The sequence below is a fragment of the Microtus oregoni genome, unplaced genomic scaffold (assembly GCF_018167655.1).
Source record: "Microtus oregoni isolate MIOR12 unplaced genomic scaffold, Mior012 000003F_ref0000135, whole genome shotgun sequence".
Lineage (NCBI taxonomy): Eukaryota > Metazoa > Chordata > Mammalia > Rodentia > Cricetidae > Microtus > Microtus oregoni.
In genome coordinates this window covers 585,776-608,063 of record NW_024543062.1, presented here as the reverse complement: position 1 = coordinate 608,063, position 22,288 = coordinate 585,776, and the positions used below count along the sequence as shown (strand labels likewise).

General features: G+C 48.9%; 1 protein-coding gene across 2 annotated transcripts in view; it reads right to left on the bottom strand.

The window, feature by feature from the left end:
* Positions 1–22,288, bottom strand: part of LOC121446150 (monocyte to macrophage differentiation factor 2) — a 43,541-nt gene that overhangs the window by 20,564 nt on the left and 689 nt on the right. The gene's annotated exons all lie outside the window — the stretch shown is intronic.

The window sequence follows — 22,288 nt, the reverse complement described above, 5'->3', positions numbered from 1 at the left end:
TTTGTGCATGCTAGGCGCCATGATTAGTGGTAGCTGACGAACTGATGGAATCTAGAATCACCCGAGAGTCGGGCCTCCAGCAATACTTGTGGGCATCATCTTGACTTTATTAACTGGGGAGGGGGAGACCCGCCCAATGTGGGTGGTACCCAATCCCTGGGATCCTAGACTGGATAAATGGAGAAAGAGGCTATGCCTTTACTCCCAACCCTCCTGTAGGCAGAGACAGGCACTTCCCTGGGAGTTGGGGGCCAGCCTAGACTACACAGAGAATTTCAGCTCAGTTAGATACAGTGAGAACCTGTCTCAAAAGTGGGGTGGGGCTAAGTAAGCAGCAGCAAACATTGTCTCTCTCCATTCTCCTGATCATGGGTACAGCTGACCAGCTGCCTCAAGCCCTGCTGCCTTGACCTGCCTGCCATGATGAGGAGGGTCCTGAACTTGAGCTGGAATAAATCCTTCCTCCCTGCTGTCCTTGTCAGGATGCTTAGTCACAACAACAGGAAAAGAAGTCAGAACACCAGGCAAGTGCTCCTGCACAAGACACTCCCCAGCCCCCTTCCTTTTCAGTGGTGTGTGTGTGTGTGTGTGTGTGTGTGTGTGTGTGTGTGAGAGAGAGAGACAGAGAGAGAGAGAGAGAGAGAGAGAGAGTACACATGTGTGCTGAGTGCCTGTAGACGCCAGAGATTGATACTAGGTGTTTTCCTCAATCTCTTCACCTTCTCTTCTGAGTTCTCAGGGTCTCTCACTGAACCTGAAGCTCACGGATTTGGCTTCGGTGTTACCAGTGAGCTCTAGGGATCCACCAGTCTTGGCCTCCCCAGGACTGGGGTTACAAACGTACACTGCCATGCCCAGCAGTGTTGGGGATCTGAATGCAGGTCCTTGTGTTTGTGCAGCAGACACCTGACCTCCCAAGTCACTCTCCACCCCAGCCCCAGAGTTCTGATGTTAACAGACAAACTATATCAGAAATAGCTGCTTCAGAACCAAACTGACGATCAAAGCAGCAACCCCAAGACCGCAGGAAGCTGAGTGCGCTAGTCCCAGCACTGGGCAGGCAGAGGCAGCAGACTTAGGAGTTCCAGGCCAACCTGGGCTACATGACAAAGACCTTGTTTGAAACTAACAAACCAAGAAAGATAGCTAGAAATTTCCAGCACTCTTAGCAGGCCCGTGATAAAGTACAGGCGGAGGCTGAGCCCTTCTCTCCCATCTCTGGAGAACAGACTTCCCATTCTGTGGGCAGCCTTGAAGCCCCGATGGCCGTGTAGCTGCAGCCCCTTGGCAGACTCCCAAACTGAGCCAGAATCCAAGGCCAGACACTGGCAGCTGAGTACAGAAAGCTGAAGGCCCTTCCTGGCCAGCCAGTCTAGCAGACTCGGTGAGCTCCTGGTTCAATGTGAGACAATCAGAAAAGTGAGATGGAGGCCCTGAGGAAGACACCTGCAGTCACTCTCTGCCAGCTCATGGTCAGAAGTACAGTCCACTGCATGCACACAGGCTAGTTTATACATGAGAGGGGCCAGGGAGGTGGCTCAGCGAGTAAAGACACTCCTGTAAGTGTTAAAAAAAAAAAAAAAACAGGCAGTGGTGGTGCACGCCTTTAATCCCAGCACTCAGGAGGCAGAGGCAGGCAGATCTTTGTGAGTTCGAGGCCAGCCTGGTCTACAGAGCTAGTTCCAGGACAAGCTCCAAAGTCACAGAGAAACCCTGTCTCAAAAAAACCAAAAAAAGGGCTGGAGAGATGGCTCAGTGGTTAAGAGCACCGCCTGCTCTTCCAAAGGTCCTAAGTTCAATTCCCAGCAACCACATGGTGTCTCACAACCATCTATAATGAGGTCTGGTGCCCTCTTCTGGCCTGCAGGCACACACACAGACAGAATATTGTATACATAATAAATAAATATTAAAAAGAAAAGTAAAGAGAAAGAAAAAAGGCCGGGCGATGGTGGCGCACGCCTTTAATCCCAGCACTAGGGAGGCAGAGGCAGGCGGATCTCTGTGAGTTCGAGACCAGCCTGGTCTACAAGAGCTAGTTCCAGGACAGGCTCCAAAGCTACAGAGAAATCCTGTCTCAAAAAACCAAAAAAAAAAAAAAAAAAAAGAAAAGAAAGAAAAAAAAAAGAAAGAAAGCCAAGATGGGTACCTCTCGGAAGGCCCTGACCAATTATGCCACTAAGCAAACATATCACGAGCAACAGAGTTAGTGAAAGAGGTTTGTTGGGGGAGGAGAAGGGGACGAATGAAAGAGTTAAAGCTGTGTTGGAATGGAGACACGAGGGAAGCAGGCAGGTAGGCAGACAGAAAAACAGAGAAAACAGGGAAAAGTCAAGAGGAAGAACAGAGGCAAGAAAGAGAGAGAGAGCTATGCCTGGCAACGGTGCACATGTTACATAGCTCATGTGGGAAGACACCTGGCAACAGGTGATGACGTCCGCAGCAGAGGCAGGCTGCTGCCGCAGGGATGACTAGCAGCTTCCGCAGCAGAGGCAGGCTGCTGCCTAAGCGCAAACAAACATTGATGATTTGAGCTGATTCCTGGGTCCCACATGGTAGATGCAGAGAACCAACTCCCACAAGGGGTCCTCTAACTGCCACACGGGTTCCATGGCAGGTGTGTACCCCCACATACAAATACAATAAATAAAATAAAAAGAAAGGGAACTATGGATTGTCATAGTCTATAGCTCAGGGGAACCTAAAAACACTATGCTAAGACAGCAGGCACACTCCACTGAGTACTTCCTAGCATGCACAAGGTCCTGAGTTTAATCTCCAGCTCTCCCCCAAAAAGCTAAGCTAAATGAAAGAAACCAACTCAAAAGGCCACATAGAAAATGGAATACACAAATACACATTTGTATCACAGTAGCCAGATCCGCAATGACAGCTTGATCTTAAGAATTATTTGAAGGGAGGAGGAACATGGTGAGTAACCAGGTATTAGGTCCCAGGATTGAACAAAAGTTTGGTTTGGGGAGTGAGAAGAGTGTTTTGGGCATATGGGAGAAGGTAGGTTGGCATTTTTTTTTTTTTTTTTTTTTTTTTTGCTTTTTCGAGACAGGGTTTCTCTGTGGTTTTGGAGCCTGTCCTGGAACTAGCTCTTGTAGACCAGGCTGGTCTTGAACTCACAGAGATCCACCTGCCTCTGCCTCCCAAGTGCTGAGGTTAAAGGCGTGCTCCACCACCGCCCGGCTCTAGGTTGGCATATTTAAAGGTGAAGTGTCAAGGTGTAGGCAAAGTCAGAGCAATATACTAGAGCAGGGCAAGGATTGTTGCAAAACAGTACATCTGAGAAACCTATGGGAATGACCCCTACTGACTGGACAATTTTTAATTCTTCTATGCACAGAGACTTCCCAAACTATCCAGGACTCCATCTCTCCATCACCAAGCAGATCGTATCTTTAAGACCGAGCAAACAGTATGCCTCAACTGCTTCTTTAAAAAAAATCATTACATTCGTGTGTGTGTGTGTGTGCGCGCGTGTGTGCGCGCGTGCGCACGCGTGTGCATGTATCGATAGCCTCCATCACTGGTTCTCGCCTTCCACATTGCTTGAGGCAGGTTCTCTTCATTGTTTGAGACGGTGTTAGCCATGGTAGCTGGCCTGGAGGCTTCCAGGGATTCTCTGGGCCTCCCATATTGTCACAGAAACACCAAGATTACAGATACACACCAGTGTGTCCAGCCCTACCTGGATTGAGGCTCTCTGACCTCAGATTCTCATGCTACCACATAAACCCCTTTGTCCTATGGCCATCTCCCAGGCCCCCAGAGTCTCTCATTACCGTGAAACTCTTCCAGTAGTCTAGGCTAGCTGACTAGGGAGCCCCAGAATTCTCCGCCTCCCCAGCACTGGAATTAGAGCACACACACTCTGAACCTGGTTTCAGGTGCTGGAACTCAGGACCTCGTGCTTGCACAACTAGCACGTGACAAGATGACAAACTCCCTAGTCCCAGCCGCGGAGGTAACGTCCAAGAAGTCGATTCATCAAGGTAAGGACAAGTGGAACCACAACCTAGATGTTTTGCTTTTAAATAGGATAGCACTACATAGCCCAGGCTAGCCATGGATGCTCAGGCTTCCCGCTTCTACCTCCCCAGTGCTAGGATGACAGATGTACTCCACCATGCCTGGTAGTCACACAGTCTTTAAGTGGCAAGGCCACTTTGCTGACCTGGAAAAGCAGGAACTATGAGGGAAAGCCAGCCAGACCTCACTGCCAGCTACATTGGGAAAAGACAAGATGCATAGAGGACGAGAGATACACTAGCTTTTAGAGATAGCCCAGGCTGGCCTTGAAATCACAGCAATCCTCGCATCTGCTGCCCAAGATGGGATGCTGGGCACGTGCTACCCACACCGGGCTAACGCAATGCTAGACATGGATTCCAGGGCTTTTGACATGTTAGGCAAACACTCTACCAACTGAGCCACACCCCAGCCGTATTGATTGATTGATTCATTGGTTAATTGATAGTGATTGATGGTGGTACTTCGGGTAGAACCTCACGCTAACTACCTCAGAGCCACACCCATGGCACTTTAATGAGATTTAAAAATAGAAGCTAGCTGGGCAGTGATGGTGCATGGTTCTAATCCCAGCACTCGGAAAGAAGAGGCAGGAAAATCTCTGTGAGTTCGAGGCCAGCCTGGTCTATATAGTGAGTTCCAGGACAGCCAGAGCTGTTACTCAGAGAAACCCTGTCTCGAAAAACCAAGAAAAAAAAAAAGAGAAAAAGGAAAAAATCTAATGAGCCAAACACATTTTAATTACTAAAATACAGGTTTTAAATCAGTGCTCAAGACCAGATAGAAAAAAAAATATATGCATGTTGGGAGGGGATGGGGTGGCTAACAGTCAGAAAGATAAAGGAGCTTGAAGCCAAGCCTGATGACCTGAATTCAATTCCCCAGGACCCACATAGTAGAAGGGGAGAACTGGACCCCAAAAGTTGTCCTTTGACCTCCATTTTGTTATCGGTATGAGCTCCATTGCTCTGAAAGAAAATGTCTCACTTCCAGTAACAGTGTTTTACACACACACACACACACATACACCACGAAGGGGATATAAATAACTTTAAAAAACAAATGCCCAGTTTGTTTTCTTTTCTGCTGGGTGGGCTCAGCACTGGCTAAAATCACTGTCAGAAACCCCCTGGATGCCCATCCACAAGAGCAGGGGAGTAAAAGATGGGAACTCTACACGGGGACCTGCCAGGCCACATCTGGAAGGAATCAGGGCTGGACATAGAAATACGGTCAGCAGTGGGCAAGGCGGAGTGGCCTGCGTACTACCCGGTGTGTTCCCATTAATTTTAACAGTGGAAGATTGGCGTCCGCAGACAAAAATGGGAGCCTGACCAAGCCGAATGGGTCAGAACTGATAGAGGAGGCTGAGGGGGACTGGGAGACCCTGCCTCGGCTTCCGGCTTCCTTCTTCCTTCCGTAGGCTCTCTCTCTCTAGCCTGTCACTAGGGTGTAGAGGTCCCCAGAGAGAAGGAGAAAGTTGCTCCAATCATTGCCCCTCCCCCGCTGGGCTGGTGCCTGCCAGTGGCGACCCTGAGTCCCTTGGACAAGAGACTAAAGAGGTTTGCCCAGACTCCTGGACAAAGGGAGTTCTGTCTGTCAGTCCCACAGAGGCCAAGGACAGCCAGGAACAAGTGGGGCCCTGGGAGGCAGTGCTCCCTCTCTTTAGAGCCCTTTAGAGCCCCAGGCAGTTTCTTTGTGTCCATTCATATATATTCAGGGCTCCTCCCACAAGGCTCACAGTGCCCTGGCTCGGTCTCTGGGAAACAGACCCTGGGCTTGTGCCACCTGAGACTCCTCATGGCATCAAAATGGCCAGGCAAGCCATGCCTAGGGCTGCAGGCCTGTCACTCCCGACTACTTGGGAGGCTGAGGCAGAAGAATAGCAAGTTCCAGGCCTGCCTGAGCTGCAGAGAGAGTTCAAGATCAGCTTGGAGAACATAATGAGACCCTGTCTAAAAATAAAAAGTAAAAAGGGCAGGAGGCACTGCTCAGTGGTAGAGCACCTGCCTAGAATCCTCTAGTGAGGGGCTGGGGTGTGGCTCAGGGTACATCACCTGCCTAGAGTCCCCCAGTGAGGGGCTGGGTGTGGCTTAGTGGTAGAGCATCTGCCTAGAATCCCCCAGTGAGGGGCTGGGGTGTGGCTCAGTGGTAAAGCACCTGCCTAGAATCCTCTAGTGAGGGGCTGGGGTGTGGCTCAGTGGTACATCACCTGCCTAGAGTCCCCCTGTGAGGGGCTGGGCTGTGGCTCTGTGGTAGAGCAGCTGCCTAGAATCCCCCAGTGAGGGGCTGGGGTGTGGTTTAGTGGTAGAGCACCTGCCTAGAATCCCCCAGTGAGGGGCTAGAGGCATGAATCAGCAATGGGTACTTGTCTAGCCTGTGGAAGACCCTGAGTTCAAGCTCCAGTACTAGGCGTGGGAATCCCACTACTGAGCTCCTTCTGGAACATGTCACAGGCAGTTCCTCCATTGGGAGGATAATCTGGTGCTACCATTCTATAGACAGAAACACAGAGGTACACACAGAACAGTACATTCACTCCCCCCCACACACACACACTAGCAGTCAGCAAGCAGTGTGCCCTACCACCAACATAGTTCTGCTGATTTAATGGTACACCCAGGGGAGTTTCGCTTAGGGGAAGGCTTAGGTCCTGAGCTAGTCCTGCTCCCTAGCCTGTGCACACCAGCAGCCTCACCCACCTTTCCAAAGAGGGGTCCATCCCAGTTGGCCTTTGTGCTCTGCTCTGAAGACCGCAAGTCCAGCTCCCTGCAGAGTTCAGTCTGGCAAAAGAAAACTCTGACACCACGCCACAGCACAGATTCGCAAACCACAGCTCCAACCTATAGTGTCAGCCTGAGATGCACATGAGAGGTTTACAAGATGTGTACACAAAAGGCCAGTGACAAGGCTAAGGGGGTCGTGCTTGCCAAACACGCTTGAGGGTCACGGTTGGAGCCCACCACAACTACATAAAATCAGGCATGGTGGTGCATGCCTGTAACCCTAGCACTATGGAGGTAAAGGCAGGAGGATCAGGAGTTCAAGGTTATCCTCAGTTGCATAGCTAGTTTGAGACTGGTTGGGATACCTGAGATCTTGTCTAGAAGGAAGGAAGGAGGGAGGGAGGGTGAGAGGGAAGGAGGGAAGGAGGGAAGGAGGGAGGGAGGAAGGGAGAAAGGGGGGAGGAAGATTAGTTAACACACATGCAATGACACATGCCTGTGATCGCAGCACTCGAGAGGCTGATGCAGGAAGATCACTAGTTTGAGGCTAGCCTAAACTATGTAGTGAGACCCTGTGTCAAATAACAAAAATACAGAGGCCAGTGAGATGGCTCAGTGGGTAACAGAACTTCCTCCAAACCTAACTTCTTTAATGGAAGTTAAGAGCCAACTCTGGACAGTTATCCTCTGATCGCTACATGTATGTGCTGCACCCCTACACACACACACACACACACACTAATACAGTTTTTTTCTGATACATGGAACAGCTTGTTTTCAGTCCAATTTCACCCCTCTCCCTCCACAGAATCCAAGCATTGGCTCTCAAGTAAGGTAGCCACAAATAGATTCCCTGGGAGATTCACACATCCTGGAGCAAACTGTGTTCTCTCTCTCTCTCTCTCTCTCTCTCTCTCTCTCTTTCTCTCTCTCTCTCCCTCCCACCCTCCCTCCCTCCCTCCCTCCCTCCCTCCCAGGGGTTCACAGAGCTGTAGCATCCCTACATCTAAGGATATCCATGCTCCAAATGCATTCGAATCGATTTGTTTCCCTCTGAGATCTTTCTTCGAAATACAGTCTTGGCTTTTTCTTGGATCCAACCACTTTGAAATACTCAATGAAAAATAAGGGAAGTAACAGCTGGGGAAGCAGGCAGGGTCCTCTTTATTAAGAGAAAATACTGGAAGGGGTAATCAGGAAACTGCAGCACCCTAATGACTGACAGAATTGATTCTGATCTTGATAACTAATGGCCAGAGGGACCAGTAGATGTGAGGTTGCTAGGCAACAGGATACTCAAAAAGAGCTGACCATTATCTCCAACGATCAATGTAACGTAGTTGGAAGCATCGATGTCTTGTCTCCTGTTGAGCTGTGCATGAAATGCATCATGCACTCCACTTCTCTTCTCAAAAATGTCAATTGTGAATATCATTAAGCCCCGGGTGGTACATCTGCGCTGCTATGGAGTCACCAGCCACATAGTTAATTAAATATGAATTCATTAAAAGTAAGAAGTTGGGTGTCAGGATGCCCGCCTGTAATCTTACCACTCTGGAGACCAAGAAGTATCAGCAGCCATTCTCAGCTAAATAGTGTTTGAGACCAGCCTGTACTACACAACAAAGAATAAACCCAGGCATGCTGGCAGCTCCAAGTTAAGGCCAGCCTCAACTGGTAAACCCAGACTTCAGAAAATCAGAAGACCAGGCAGGCAGATGATAGATAGATAGATAGATAGATAGATAGATAGATAGATAGATAGATAGCTGGATATAGTAGCACATACCTATAATCCCAGCACTCCAGAAATGAAGGCAGGAGAAACAGAGTCAAGATCAGCCTGAATTACATTGAGAGTTCAAAACCAACCTGGGGGGGCGGGGTGGGGATTTAGCTCAGTGGTAGAGCTGGGTTCGGTCCTCAGCTTCAGAAAAAAAAAAAAAACCTGTCTGAAAAAGATGGACTAGAAAGATGGCTCAGATGGTAAGTGCTTGTCACACAAGCATGAATATCTGAGTTTGAATCTCCTAACATCCATGAAAAAACTGAGTGAGGCAGGGTGTATCTGTAACCCTAGCTCGGTTGGGGGAAAGGGGCCTAGAGACAGTAAGTCCAACCCAATTAGTGAGCTCCAAGTTCAGTGAGAGACCCTGCCCCAAAAATAAGGTAGAGAGCAACTGAGGAAGACACAAAACACTGACCTCAGGCTGGTGCACACTCAGGCACACATGAACACATGAATACAGAGAGAGAGAGAGAGAGAGAGAGAGAGAGAGAGAGAGAGAGCAGCCTTGTTGGAATCCAGAGAAACAACCCCATTATTCCAAAATTCCAAATGAGGAGACCTCTTACAAAGCAACTGAATGCTCCCCAAATATCCTGCAGAGAGGGGCATTGAGGAAGAGTTCTGAGCAAACAGAGGCCACTGGGCTATCAATGCCTGCTCATAGACAAGACCCTGGGTCCAACCAACCCTCCTGGAAGAGACAGCTGGCAGGATGGCTTTTGAGTCAAACTAAAATCTGGTGAGCCCCAGCATCATAAGCCGAATGCTCACGCCCCCTTGTCAAATTCATACGGTACAAACTGGATAAGATTGCATCAGGAGGAAGGGTTCTGAGACAATGAAGTCAGGAGTGCGAGCCTCATCAATGGAATTTATGCTCTCCTCAGAGGATACCAGTTCTCTCCAGCCTTGGCACTATGTGAGGGCACAAGAACTATTTGGACATCGGAAATCTGGGAAACACAGACCATGCTGGAAGTCTGATTTCAAATCCAAAGTTCCTGGCACTTGGAGGCAATTTCCGATTGATTCAGATTGTGGCTGATTTTCACTTTGGTGTTTGAGACAGGGTCCAACATAGCCCAAATTGGTTTTGAATCTACATAGCCAAGGATGGCCTTGAACATCTGATCCACCTCATGATACAAACTCCGGGTCACATCCCGAGTGCTGATGTTACAAGTGTGCGACACCATCTATGACCTCAATTTCTGTGGTAAAACTTGGTCCTCAAACAAACAGCCACTACCTTCATCAGATGAGCTGTGCCCGCTGCACCAGTCCACCATGATTGGCATCCCCTCATCCACGGATCATCGAACACTCACCTGAACTTCCAGCTGCTCCTCGTTATCATTCGGATGCCATTCTTTCCTAATTACAAGTGGCTTCTGTGTCCCAGAGTTGCTGGGGTACACCTGCTGGGAAGTTAACTGAAGGGACTCTATCTGTACAGGCAAGGAAAAGCCACCATCCGTGCTGGCAAAGATTGTCTGATGTGGGTGCTTTGGGGTACCCCACATTCCTGTAAGCAACCTTAGCCATGTACTGTAAGCAAGCCCAATAAACTCATAGATTTCTCCAGAGAGAACCCATGGACTCAGACTTTGGCTTGTCACTGGGACCTTACAAGGAGGGGTGGGCACTACTCCTATTTCCCCAGGGAAGAAATTCTAGAAACAGATGTTCATTAGTTGTTCAGTCTTTGACATTTTGGAATAGCTGCCCCAACAGTCTGAGACAATTTAAAGATAATATTGCATTATACGAACTCCATTATGAATTGAATATGATTTGTCCCCACAAGCTCATGTGTTGAATGTGTTGTCTCCAGATGGCCTGCTATTCTGAGAGATGATGGACAGTTTTGGAGGTGGGATATATCTGGGGAAAAGTAGGTCACTGGGAGTGGGTCCTTCAGAGGATATTATTCCTGGCCACTTCCTATCTCTCTCTGCTTCCTGTGACCAGCTCTCCTCCACATGCTCCAACCACCATGACATCCTGTCCAAACACATGAGGCCAGTGGCCTGTTTCAGAAAACAAAAAGTCAAGACCACCCTGGCTTAAAAGTGAGTTCAAGACAACTTGGCTTACAGTCACGTCTTCAAAAGATAAAAACAAGGCTGGGTGGTGGAGACACACATTTAATCCCAGCACTCGGGAGGCAGAGGCAGGCAGATCTCTGTGAGTTCGAGGCTAGCCTGGTCTACAAATCAAGTTCCAGGACAGCCAGGGCTATACAGAGAAACCTCTCCCAAAAATCAGTCAGTCAATCAATCAATGAATAAAATGGGGTTGGCTTGCTCAATGGTTAAGATTGTGTTTGGGTCTCAGCACCCATATCAGGTGGTCCACAACCATCTGTAACTCCAGCTCCAGGGCTTATGATACCTCTGGCCTTCATAAGCACCAGCACCCACACATGAACACACACAAACATATGCATAACTTAAAAATGCTTTTAAAAAGAGGGCTGGGAGATGGATTGGCGAAGTGCTTGCCTTTCAAACACAGGGCCCTGAGTTCAGTTCTCTGGACCTATGTAAAGAAAAGCCAAGGGTGGTGGTGTACACCTATGTCCTCAGCGTCAAAGAGGTGAGAACAGGCAAACCCTTGGGGCTCGCTGGCCAGCCAGCCTGGTCTGTGTGGCATGTTCTGAGCCAGTGAGAGAGTCTGTTACAAAATAAAGGTGAGGGATGACATCACAAGTTCACCTCTGGCCTCCACAGACATGTATACACCCATACACACACACACCCCACACATACATGTAAACATACACACACACACTGCAAACATATACATATCCATGCACACACATCCACACACCTCTGCCCTCCATATATGTGTACACATACACACACACAGAGAAAAGGGAGAAAGGAGAACGACTAGGCACGGTGGTGTAGGTCATCACAGCCTTCCAGAAGCTGAAGCAGGAGGATCATGAAGTTGAGGCCGGCCTGGGCTACATGGTGAGTTGAAAGCCAGCTTGAGCTACGAGGTGATTTTGAGTTACATAACGAGACCCTATCTTGGAAACAAAGAGGACAGGAAGGAGGGAGGTGAGGGCACACTATGACTAGTGCTGAAATGACAGCTCCACTAGCATGTCCAGCGGCCCTCTAAACTGGTCTGCCACTAGTTGGCACCTACTGTATACCACTTCTACCTTTCCTCACCTCTCCCTGTAGCCCATGAAGACATCACAGTTCATGCTCTACCACACCCACCCCTCCCTGCACCCACCCCACGCCACTTCTCGGCTCTGTTAGCCAAACATAAACGCTCATGCGAACTGTGGGAGGGCAGGAAATTGTCTTGGCCCTGGAGCCAGGACAGAGCCTGACCGTCACAGGCATGGACAAGTGATCGTTTTGTTCTGTGTTGGTTTGGGTTGGCTGGCCCAAGCCCAGACTGGTCTGACACACACTACTTTCCCGCCTCCACTTCTGAGATTGCTGAGATTACAACTGTGCAGGGCACACTCAGCAGTTGCTCATGTCATGAACACATGAGGTACAGAGGTGACTCATGCCTGAAGTGCCAGCTCTCAGGAGACAGAGGCAGGAGGATGGCTGTGAGTGAAGGAGAGCCTGGGACATATATTGAGTTCTAGGCAAGCATGGGCTACAGTGTAAGACCCCATCTCAACAATGACAAAAGGGGGCTGGAGAGATGGCTCAGTGGTTAAGAGTACTTAGTGCTCTTCCAGAGGTCCCGAGTTCTATTCCCAACACCCAGATTGAACGACTCATGGCTGCCTATAACTCCAGCCCCAGGGGATCCAACAGCCTTCCAGCTTCTGCAGATGTTGCATTCATGTGGGCACACACATACATAATTTTAAAAATAAATCTTAACCGGGCTTGGTGGTGAGCACCTTTGCTCTCAGCACAGCAGCAGAGGCAAGTGGATCTCCCTAAGTTTGAGGACAGCCTGGTCTACGTGGTAAGTTCCAGAACAGTCAGAGCTACATAATGAGACTCTTGTCTCAAAATTAAATAAATAAGCAAGTAAATAAATAAATATTTTAAAATTTAGATTTATAATTGGTAAACCTAATTGTTCACAAAGAAAACGGTAAATGGTGTGTGTGTGTGTGTGTGTGTGTGTGTGTGTGTTACTGTGTGTGAGTTACCGTGTGTGGATGCACTTGAGTGTGAAGACACATGTGTGTATGCCAGATGTGAATCCTCGGTCTTGCTCCTCAGGAGCTGTCCATTTTGATTTTTGAGCCAGGACCTCCCACTGACTGGGGTCCACCTGAGTAGGCTAGCGTGGCTAGCCAGGGAACTCCAGGGATCCGCCTGCCTCCACCTTGTCAACTCGGGTTATAAACACACGCTGCCATGTCCAGATTTGTATGCGGGCACTAGAGACTAAACTCAGTCCCTCAAGCTATCGTGGTGAGCACTTTACCAACTTTTCGGCTTAGTTTTTGTCCACTTGACAGAAGCTAGAGACACTTGGGAAGAGGGGATGAGGAACTGTTCCCGTCAGATTGGAAGGTGGCCTTGTCTCTGAGGCATTTTCTTAATGCAAGTTGATGGAAGAGGATCAGTGTGGGCGCAGCCGCCCCTTTGCCGAGGGAAGAATGGACTGCGTAGGGAAGCTGACTGTGAGCCAGTAAGCACTGTCTCTGTGGCTGTCTCTGCTTTGGGTTCTTCAATGGTGGACTGTAAGCTGTCCAAATGTGTGGTGTGTGCACGTGTCCATGTTCATTTATGGGTGCTCACGCATGTGTGCTGTGACGCTTAGAGGCATCACGTGTCTCCCTCCATCAATCTCCATCTTATTTTTTGAGGCAAGGTCTCTCACTGGACCCGCAGCTCTCTGTTTCAGCAAGACTGGCTGCCCAGCAAGCTCCCAGAAACCTCCTGTCTCTGTCTCTGCCCCGACCCCAGTATGGGAGTTACAGATGGTTTTTACATGACGGCTGGGGATCTGAACTCAGGTTATCATACACACCCAGCACTGTACCAGTGAACCATTTCCCAACCCCATGAATGTGCTTGTTTGTTTGTTTTTGGGCTTTTGAGGCAGGGTCTCTTCGTTTAGCCCTGATTGTTCCAGAACTCACTCTGTGGACAGACCAGGCTGGCCTCAAACTCAGAGATCCTCCTGCTTCTGCTTCAGGAGTGTTGGGATCAAAGGCATGTACCACCACCTCCTGGCTTTAAATTTTTTTATCACATCTATTTACTTATTTATTTGTGGAGGGGCTGCATGTGTGCATTGGCATGTATGTAAAAGTCAGAGGACAACTTGCAGGAGTTAGCTATCGACTTCCACCACGTGGATACCAGAGATTGAACCCGGGTCATTAGGCTTGGCAGTAAGAGCCTTTACCTGCTGAGGCATCTTGTTAGCCCCATGAATGTCATCATCATCATTATAAAATTATATATATATATATATTTATATATATAAATATAAATATATATAAATATATATATTTTGGGGGGGGGACGAATGGACATGAGTACAGGTGTCCCCAGAACCCAGAAGAGGGCATCAGATCCCCTGCAGCTGGAATTATGGGCTGCCTTATGGGTGCTGGGAACTGAGCTCAGGTTCTCTGCAAGAGCAGTGTGCACTCTTAATCACTGAGCCATCTCTCCAGCCTCCCGTGGACGTCTTCTTAGTGCTGCCCCCTGTGGGTCAGACGACTCACAACATGACACAACCTCTCCCCCCTCCCTCTCTTGCACCAATACTAGCTACAGATGTCCAATTGAAGGAGCAATCGCTGGTAATTATTAACATCCAGACTGCAGAATCCCCATGGGCCCTGACCTCCCACTTGTCCTCTTGCCCCATGGTGCCTGGCGGAATCTGTCCTCAGATCCCAGGGCTACAGAGGTCAGACCCTCAGTCTGAGAACATGGCAGTCTGGGCTGAGGATGGATCTGAGATACAGAGGACAGAAAGGGGCTTCCTTGACTCCACAGGGGCAGTGTTCCCTGACTTAGGAACCCATCCCAGCTGCCAAGCCTGACGACCTGAGTTTGATCCCTGGATCCTGCAGGAGGAAGAACGGATTCCTGAGAGTTGTCCTTTGATCTCCACATGAAGGCCACAGCACTTATGTGCACACACACACACACACACACACACACACACACAATATAAACATACTAAATATTAGTCAAGTGGTCCCCTTTTCTGGGAGTACCAAATCTGTAGTCACATGTACCAGTGTGTGGGTAATTTAGGGACCAGTTACTTAAGATCAACAACCAAAATAGGCACAGTCTATGGGACCCAGTTTTTAACCTTTGGGGTCCAAGCTAAGGCTTGGGGGTTGCTGTTATAAACGAATCAAGGAGGGCTGGGAGGTGGCTCAGTGGGGCAAGCGCTTGCTGTGAAAGCACGAGGGTTGAATTCGGATCCCCAGCTCTCATGTAAAGACTGACTCAAAGCTGGATGCAGTGATACATACATCTATAATCCCAGCGCTCCTACAGTGAGATGAGAGGCGGAGATGGGAGATCCCCGGAAGCTCTAGGGTAGGGCAGTCTAAAGTACACAGCAGAGAACGAGAGACCCTGCCCCAAACAACATGGAAGGTGAGGGTCAATATGTGAAGTCATCCTCCCACCACACATGTGCCATGACACTCATGCCACCCCCAACATGCACATGCAAATATACACGCACACATTACACGCAACACACAAGCACTCCCACACGCCAAGGAGAAAGAAACAGGCAGATCCTGGGGTTCACTGGGTCAGTCAGTGTAGTAAAAATAGTGAGAGACCCTGTCTAAAAAGTCGAGTGGAGGCAGGCGGTGGTGATACACACCTTTAATCCCAGCACTCGGGAGGCAGAGTCAGGCAGATCTCTGTGAGTTTGAGGTCAGCCTGGTCTACGAGAGTAAATTACAGGACAGCTAGGGCTGTTAGACAGAGAAACTTTGTCAAAAAAAAAAAGGATGGAGAATGATGGAGGACACAACATTGATCTCTCATCACATGCTTGCACCTGCACACACACACACACACACACACACTGAAAAGAAATTGGAGAATGATGGAGGACACAATATTGATCTCTCATCACATGCTTGCACCTGCACACACACACTGAAAAGAAGGCAGACTGACTTCTGTGACAGACTCATACCCTGGGTGCCACAAGTGCCCCAGGCTCCTGCCTGAGAAGGTATCATGTTCCAAGACTCCAGGGCAAGGGGACCCTCCTCTTCTTGTTCTCTCAGCCCATCACTTCCCTCTGTGAGGGCACACAGAGTCTGCGAACACCATAGTCCTCATAGATCACCTCTGATCTAATACAGGTTATCAAAGAACCACTCCCCATTCTTCACACCAGCAACTAAAAAGACACAGAACTCTGTGGAGAGTTGTTCCATTTCCCAAGATCCAATCATATTATCAAAGAAAAAAAAACCTATCTTTATTTAAATACTTTCAATACTGCCTTGGAAATAGAGCTCATTGGTAGAGCCCGTGACTAATATGCATGAGGCCCATACCTTCCCCTTTTCAGTCTCACTGTGCAGCCCAAGCTGACCTCCAATGGGCAATCCTCCTGCCTCAGACTTCCAGGTACAAATCACAAGTTTCATGTACATTTTAATGCTCTTGCTCTCCAAGAGAAGTGTCTGCAGAGACTGGAACGTTCCAGACTTCTATGCAGACGAGAATCCACCCGCCACAGACATCTTGTGCCCTGAAACTGTGGCCAAGGTAGCTGAGATGCAGCCTTCCACATTTTAGTTAAGTCAATGGTTTCTAGTTAAGATAAAGTAGTCACAGGTGGTTCGTGTTACTTTATCTGACAGCAGAGTTTCAGGGTTAGGGCTGTTAACAATTCAAATATAAGAGAAAATTGTTTATATAAATAGCAGAATAATTTTGGCGCAGTGACATCAAGAACAAAAGTTAATTAACAGGGCATGGGTGTGGAGAGATGTCATCCCAGCTACCCAGGGGGCTGAAGCAAGCAGATGGAGCTATCCAGGTCAGCCTGGGCTACAGAGCAAGATGCTGTCTCAAAAAATAAAATAACAGGGAATACAGTATGCGGTTCCCCATTTGTATACTTGCTGGACCCTACAATGTCTGGCCAGTAAAAGAGTGAATGAAGGGGTGACCTACAGATGCCAAGAAGTGAATGAAGGCAAGAGAGGGCAGGAGATGCCAGGCAGTGTGAATTCATGAAGCAGGTGACCTGCAGGTTGCATGTTCTGAGGGCCTCGCTAGTTCCCACCCAAGCACTGGTAGCAAGGGCAGCTCCAAGCCTGTTTCAGAGCCCCTGTGTCTCATGGGGCACGTGCTCTGCTATGGAGACTATTCTTCCTGTGGTTGGCACTGCCATTGTCTTTGGTTGGCGTGGGTGTGATGTGCGGGGGAAGCAGAAAACCGAAGCAGCAGCTTAAGCAAACCAAATGGGGATTTCAAAAATATACCAGGGCTGGGGAGATTGCTCAGTGGGCAAAGCGCCTGCCTTGTAAGCATGCGGACCTGGGTTCAGACCCTAGAGTCCACCTAAAGCTGGATGCAGCAAGACACACCTGGAATACCAGCAATCCTATAGCAAGATGGGAGGCCAAGACAGCGGACCCTGCAGAAGCCTGGGAGCAGCTAGTGTTCTCAGTGGCAAACACGCCTCAAACAAGGCGAAAGGCAAGGATCCAAAACCCTCTGGCCTCCACATGTGTGCATGTGTTCACACGTACACACAAGCAAGTATACACACCCACATCCACAAAGAGGAAGACAATGTGCCCAGCAGCAGGCCAACTAGCAAGATCAGACGGGGAGCAGGGGCGGGGGGGAGTCGACAAGTGATGGATAGCGAGCCTCTCATCTGGATCCCAAGAAACCCTGTGCAGGGCCATCTGCCATAACACAGGAAAACAAGCAAATGACCTCTACCTCCAGTCTCCCACTCTCCACACACACAGAAACCAGCTGAAGCCCCACAGGCCTGCCAAGAAGAAAGAACTTCTCAGACAGCCCCACTGACCTTGACAGAGTAACTTTCTACAAACTACGTCCAAACTGCTCTGAAAATAGAAAAAAATGCAAGCAACAGCAGCATAAACAACCACCACTTTAGCAGAGCCCAGGGACCCGAGTCTACCCCACCAGCCGCTCTAGAGGCTGAGACAGGAGCGCTGAATGTTTAAGACCTACCTGGGTCACAGACTGAGTTCCGGGTCAGCCTGGCCAACTTAGGCAGACCCTGCCTCTAGACTCAAGTCACAAAGAGCTGGAGGGAGGGCTCAGTGGGTAAAGTGCTTGCCTTACAAGTGTGAGGACCTGAGTTCAGATCCCCAGACCCCACATGAAAAGTCAGGAGTGGGGACAATGAGATGAGATGCAGAGATCACTGGATCCCCGGAAGTTTGAGGACCGGACTAGCCTGGCAAAACCTCAGACCCTGTCTCACCTGAGGACCAACACCAGAGGTTGTCCCCTGACCTTTACACTTGGGATGTGCACACGTGCACCTGTCCACCGACACACCTCCCCTAGCCCCAGGAATGCACATACCAGAAAGGTAAGCATGTGGCCGTGGGGTAGAGCACCTCTGGCCATAAACAATGCTATGGTATGTCCCCAGCACCACAAAATGAAATGAAAATAAAAGAGGCTGACGATATATAGAATGCTTGCTCAGCAGGTACAAGGCCCCTAGATCCAGTGACCAGTTCTCTAAAAACACACACAAAAAAGTATAACAACCAATACCTGGTAACACCTGTCTTCATCTCAAACACCACAGATATCACACCTATCATCTTCCAGCCGGAAACTACTTCTAGAACTTACAGCTTTTCACAACACCACAATTCTGACTGGAATATGAGTCTTTTCAGTTTGTTGGTTTGTTTGGTTGGTTGGTTGGTTAGTTGGTTGAGACAGAGTCTGATGTAATCCACGCAGGCCTCAAACTCAATATATAGTAGCCAACAATGGCATTGAACTTCTGATTCACCTGCCTCCACCTCTCAAGTGCTGGGATTGCAGGCATGAGCAATAAAATTCAGTGTATGCAGGGCTGCGGATGGAACCCAAGGCTTCATGCGTGCTAGGCAAGTGCTCCACTCAGTAATCTGCATGCCCCCACCCTGCCCACATCTTAGGAGTCCTGAGCAGGGCCACAAAGACGCTACCAACCTCATCTAGTAGTCCCACTGACAGGCAAAAAAACTCAGTGAGGACGGAGTTAAGCACCAGCTCCAAGCCTTCCCATGGACCCCTCTGTGGGACAAACTGGAATCCTATCTTTGTCTCTGTGTGACCTCAGGAGGAAATCCAAGTCCTTTGCAAGAACTCCGCTGTGGAGCCATTTGACCCGGTCACTGCATACTGGGTAGCTTGTTATATGACCTGGAACTTGGGAACCACAGGACCTGCCTGCCCGTGCCCAGAGCCGACAATGGGTAATACAGGCCACAGATGAACCGTCCCCAGAACACAGTTGCACAGATGTGTCCCAAGTGCCATTTCAGGAGTGGAATGTTCCAAAACCCACATGTGCAAGAGAATGAAAGGAACCATCATGCGACCATGATATGGGCTTTCAGACAGCTATTAAATGGGCTTGGAAATAGCTGGGCTGTTTGTGTTTTGGTTTGGTTTTTCTTTGTTGATGTTGTTCCTGCTTCGTTTTGACAGAGGGACTCACAATTGATCCCAGGCTACCTTAAACTAACAATTCTCCTCCCTCAGCCTCCTGAATCTGCAAGAAATTACTACAAACAAGGAAACAAGGAAAGGAGCAGGTCAAGCTGACTTGTTAGTTAGTTGGGTTTTTTTTATTACAGTTATCTGTGTGAGGTGGGGGCTGAGGGGTACATGTAGCACTATGCCTGTGGGGAGGTCAGAGAGTCAATTCTCTTCTCCCATCATGTGAGTCCTGTGGATCAAACTCAGAAGAAAGGGGGCTAATTGCTCAAGGCCCTGCTTCGGTGCAAGCTTGGCTACGGGTGGATTCCCAAAGGCTAGCTGCATTGCCCTTCCTTTGCTTAACAAACATGCGTGCATGCACATGTGAGTCTGGAACCCAGCAAGCTTGGAGCTTAAAAAAGAGGGCAAACCAGTTCAAAGTGTGAGTAAGATGCCACAGCCCATCGCTGGTTCATGTTATCTAACGACCACCAGGCAAAACAGAAACCTGCAGCCTCCCGTGGCCTTGACTGAACTGAGACAACATTGCTGCAGAAGGAGCCTTAACCATGGCCACATGATACAGACTTCTGTAGACATCTCCAAAGATGCCCCTGTGCCCGGTGTGAGAGGACCCAAAGCTGACTCAGTCTGGGGAGAAGGGCTTATTGGTCACAGTGAGAACAAGTGTGCCCTCAGAGCACGGTGGTGCAAGACCCTCATCCCAACATTGGGGAGACAGATGCAAGCAGATCTCCGAAAGCCCAAGGCCAGCCCGGTCTACAGAGAAAGACCTTGTCTCAAAAACAAAACAAACAACGAAAAACCCCAAGAACTAAGTTTCAGGATACATCCTGCTGTGTAACAAATTAAAAATTGTATATCAAAAGAAAGATAGGTTTTATCATCTCCATACAGACCATAAAACTGAAAAATCACCAAAGAAATGAAGCTTCATCTGTCTTCTCTATTAGACAGCTGGGACTCCAAAGCAGGTGCCACCAAGATGGTCCAGTGGGTAAAGGCGCTGCTGCCAAGCCTGATAATCCCAGTTTAATCTCTGTAACTCACGTGGTGGAAGAAGAGAACATCCTCACACTGTTCTGAGACACCCCCCAACGTGAATGCCATGGCACACCCCCCCACACACACAAATGTAATTTAAAGATTATAATAAGATAAAAAGAACCCAAACTTCTTTTTCTAGCATCTCCAGATATCCAAAATTTAAAAAAGAAGAAGAAAACGTTAGTAGAACTAAGAAACACCCACTGTGCCTTCCCGACCTTTTGGGGGGAGGGATGGATGTATATTCGTGGAAGGTAGTATACACACACGTGTTCATGTGGAGGCCAGAGGGTCAGTCCTTCCTCCAGAGCCTCCCACCTTGTTTTGGAGTCAGGGGTCTCTCTCTGGGACCTAGAGCCTACCTGATTAGATGCTGGACGGTTGGCAAGCTCCAGGGGGCCACTTGTCTCCACCTCCCTGGCACAGGGATTTCAAGGGCATCACATCTGGTTTTCTAGCTCGAGTGTTGGGGTTCAGACACAGGCCCTCAGTCTTGAGGGGCAAGCACCTCATCAACTGAGCTCTCTTCCCAGCCCCTGGGTCTGTTTTCAGTATATAACAGTATATAACAGAATACCTGAGACAGGCTAGCTGAAAGGATTAGAGGTTCTTGGGCTAGGGGAACAGCTCAGGGTGCTTGTCCACTGTGCACAAGGCACTGATCTTCGTCTCCAGCATTGCGTAAACTGGGTATGGAGGTGTACACCTCACCCAGCACTCGGCGCCGCGGGACATCTGAGGTCGTCCTCAGCTGTGAGCTAGAAGCCATCTTAGGATACAGAGAGTAGAGGCTCTGGAGACTGGAACATCCAAGTCCATTTGCTAGCTTCAGTTCAGGGGTGGTAAATCTGCAGGTGAATGCAGAAGGGGCAAGCCCGGGGGGACTATAACAACCCGCTCTGGGGAGAGCTCCTCCAGTCTCTGAGAGAGAGCACTCACCCAAGTGAAACAATTCTATCTCTTAAGACCTAATCCCTTCTCAAAGGCCCACCTCTCCAGCCACCACAGAGGCCACCAGGCATGCTGGCACACACTTGTAATAGCAACTGTCAGGAGGCTGAGGCAGAGGGATTGCCACTTGTGCCAGGCTCACCCCGGACGCATAGTAAGTTTCAGGGAAGCCTGGATTATGGGGGTGGGGGGCATGAAGGGAATGACAAGGTGGCTCAGCAGTTCCAGGAGAAGCCTAGACAGAGACCTGAGTTCAATCCCTGGAACTCACATAAAGTTGGAAGGAGAGAACCAATTCCACGATGCTGCCTGACCTCCACAAGTGTGCTGTGGCACACAGAGCCCACACATAATAAAAAATAATAGATATAATAACAATCTTTCAAGGCAGTCAAATCAAATCAGAATGCACACTAGCTATTGAAGACTTCAGATTTCTACAAAGAGTGCAAAATATCTCACAAATAATGTGTTCAGATGGACTACATCCTGAAATCATGTATACACAGTATTCATTAATATATACTCTTTTGTGGTGTGTGGACTCCCAGCCCTAATTTCAGCATTCAGGATGCTGAGACTGGAGAATTAAGTTCAAGATAAGCCTGGCTACACATTTAGATCAAGGCCAGTCTGGTGTACGTAGCAAGACTGTCTCAAAAAAACGATAATGAGTCAGGCAGTGGTGGCGCACATCTTTAATCTCAGCACTCAGGAGGCAGGAGCAATCGGATCTCTGTGAGTTCGAGGCCAGCCTGGTCTACAAGAGTTAGTTCTAGAACTGGCTCCAAAGCAACACAGAGAAACCCTGTCTCGAAAAACAAAACAAAAAACGATAAGGAATGACCAGCACTCCAGAGCCTGACAGATCTCTGTGAGGTCAAAGGGCAGCCTGGTCTACAAAGAGGACTCCAGGCCAGCCAGGGATACCATAGTAAGACTTGTCACAAACAAAACAAAACAAAACAAAACAGAAAAAGAAACCAGGGCTCAACTTGGACCCCAGAGATTGGGATAACCATCTCCTCCTGAATTCTGACCCTCAGTTTCTCCGCCTCCAAAGG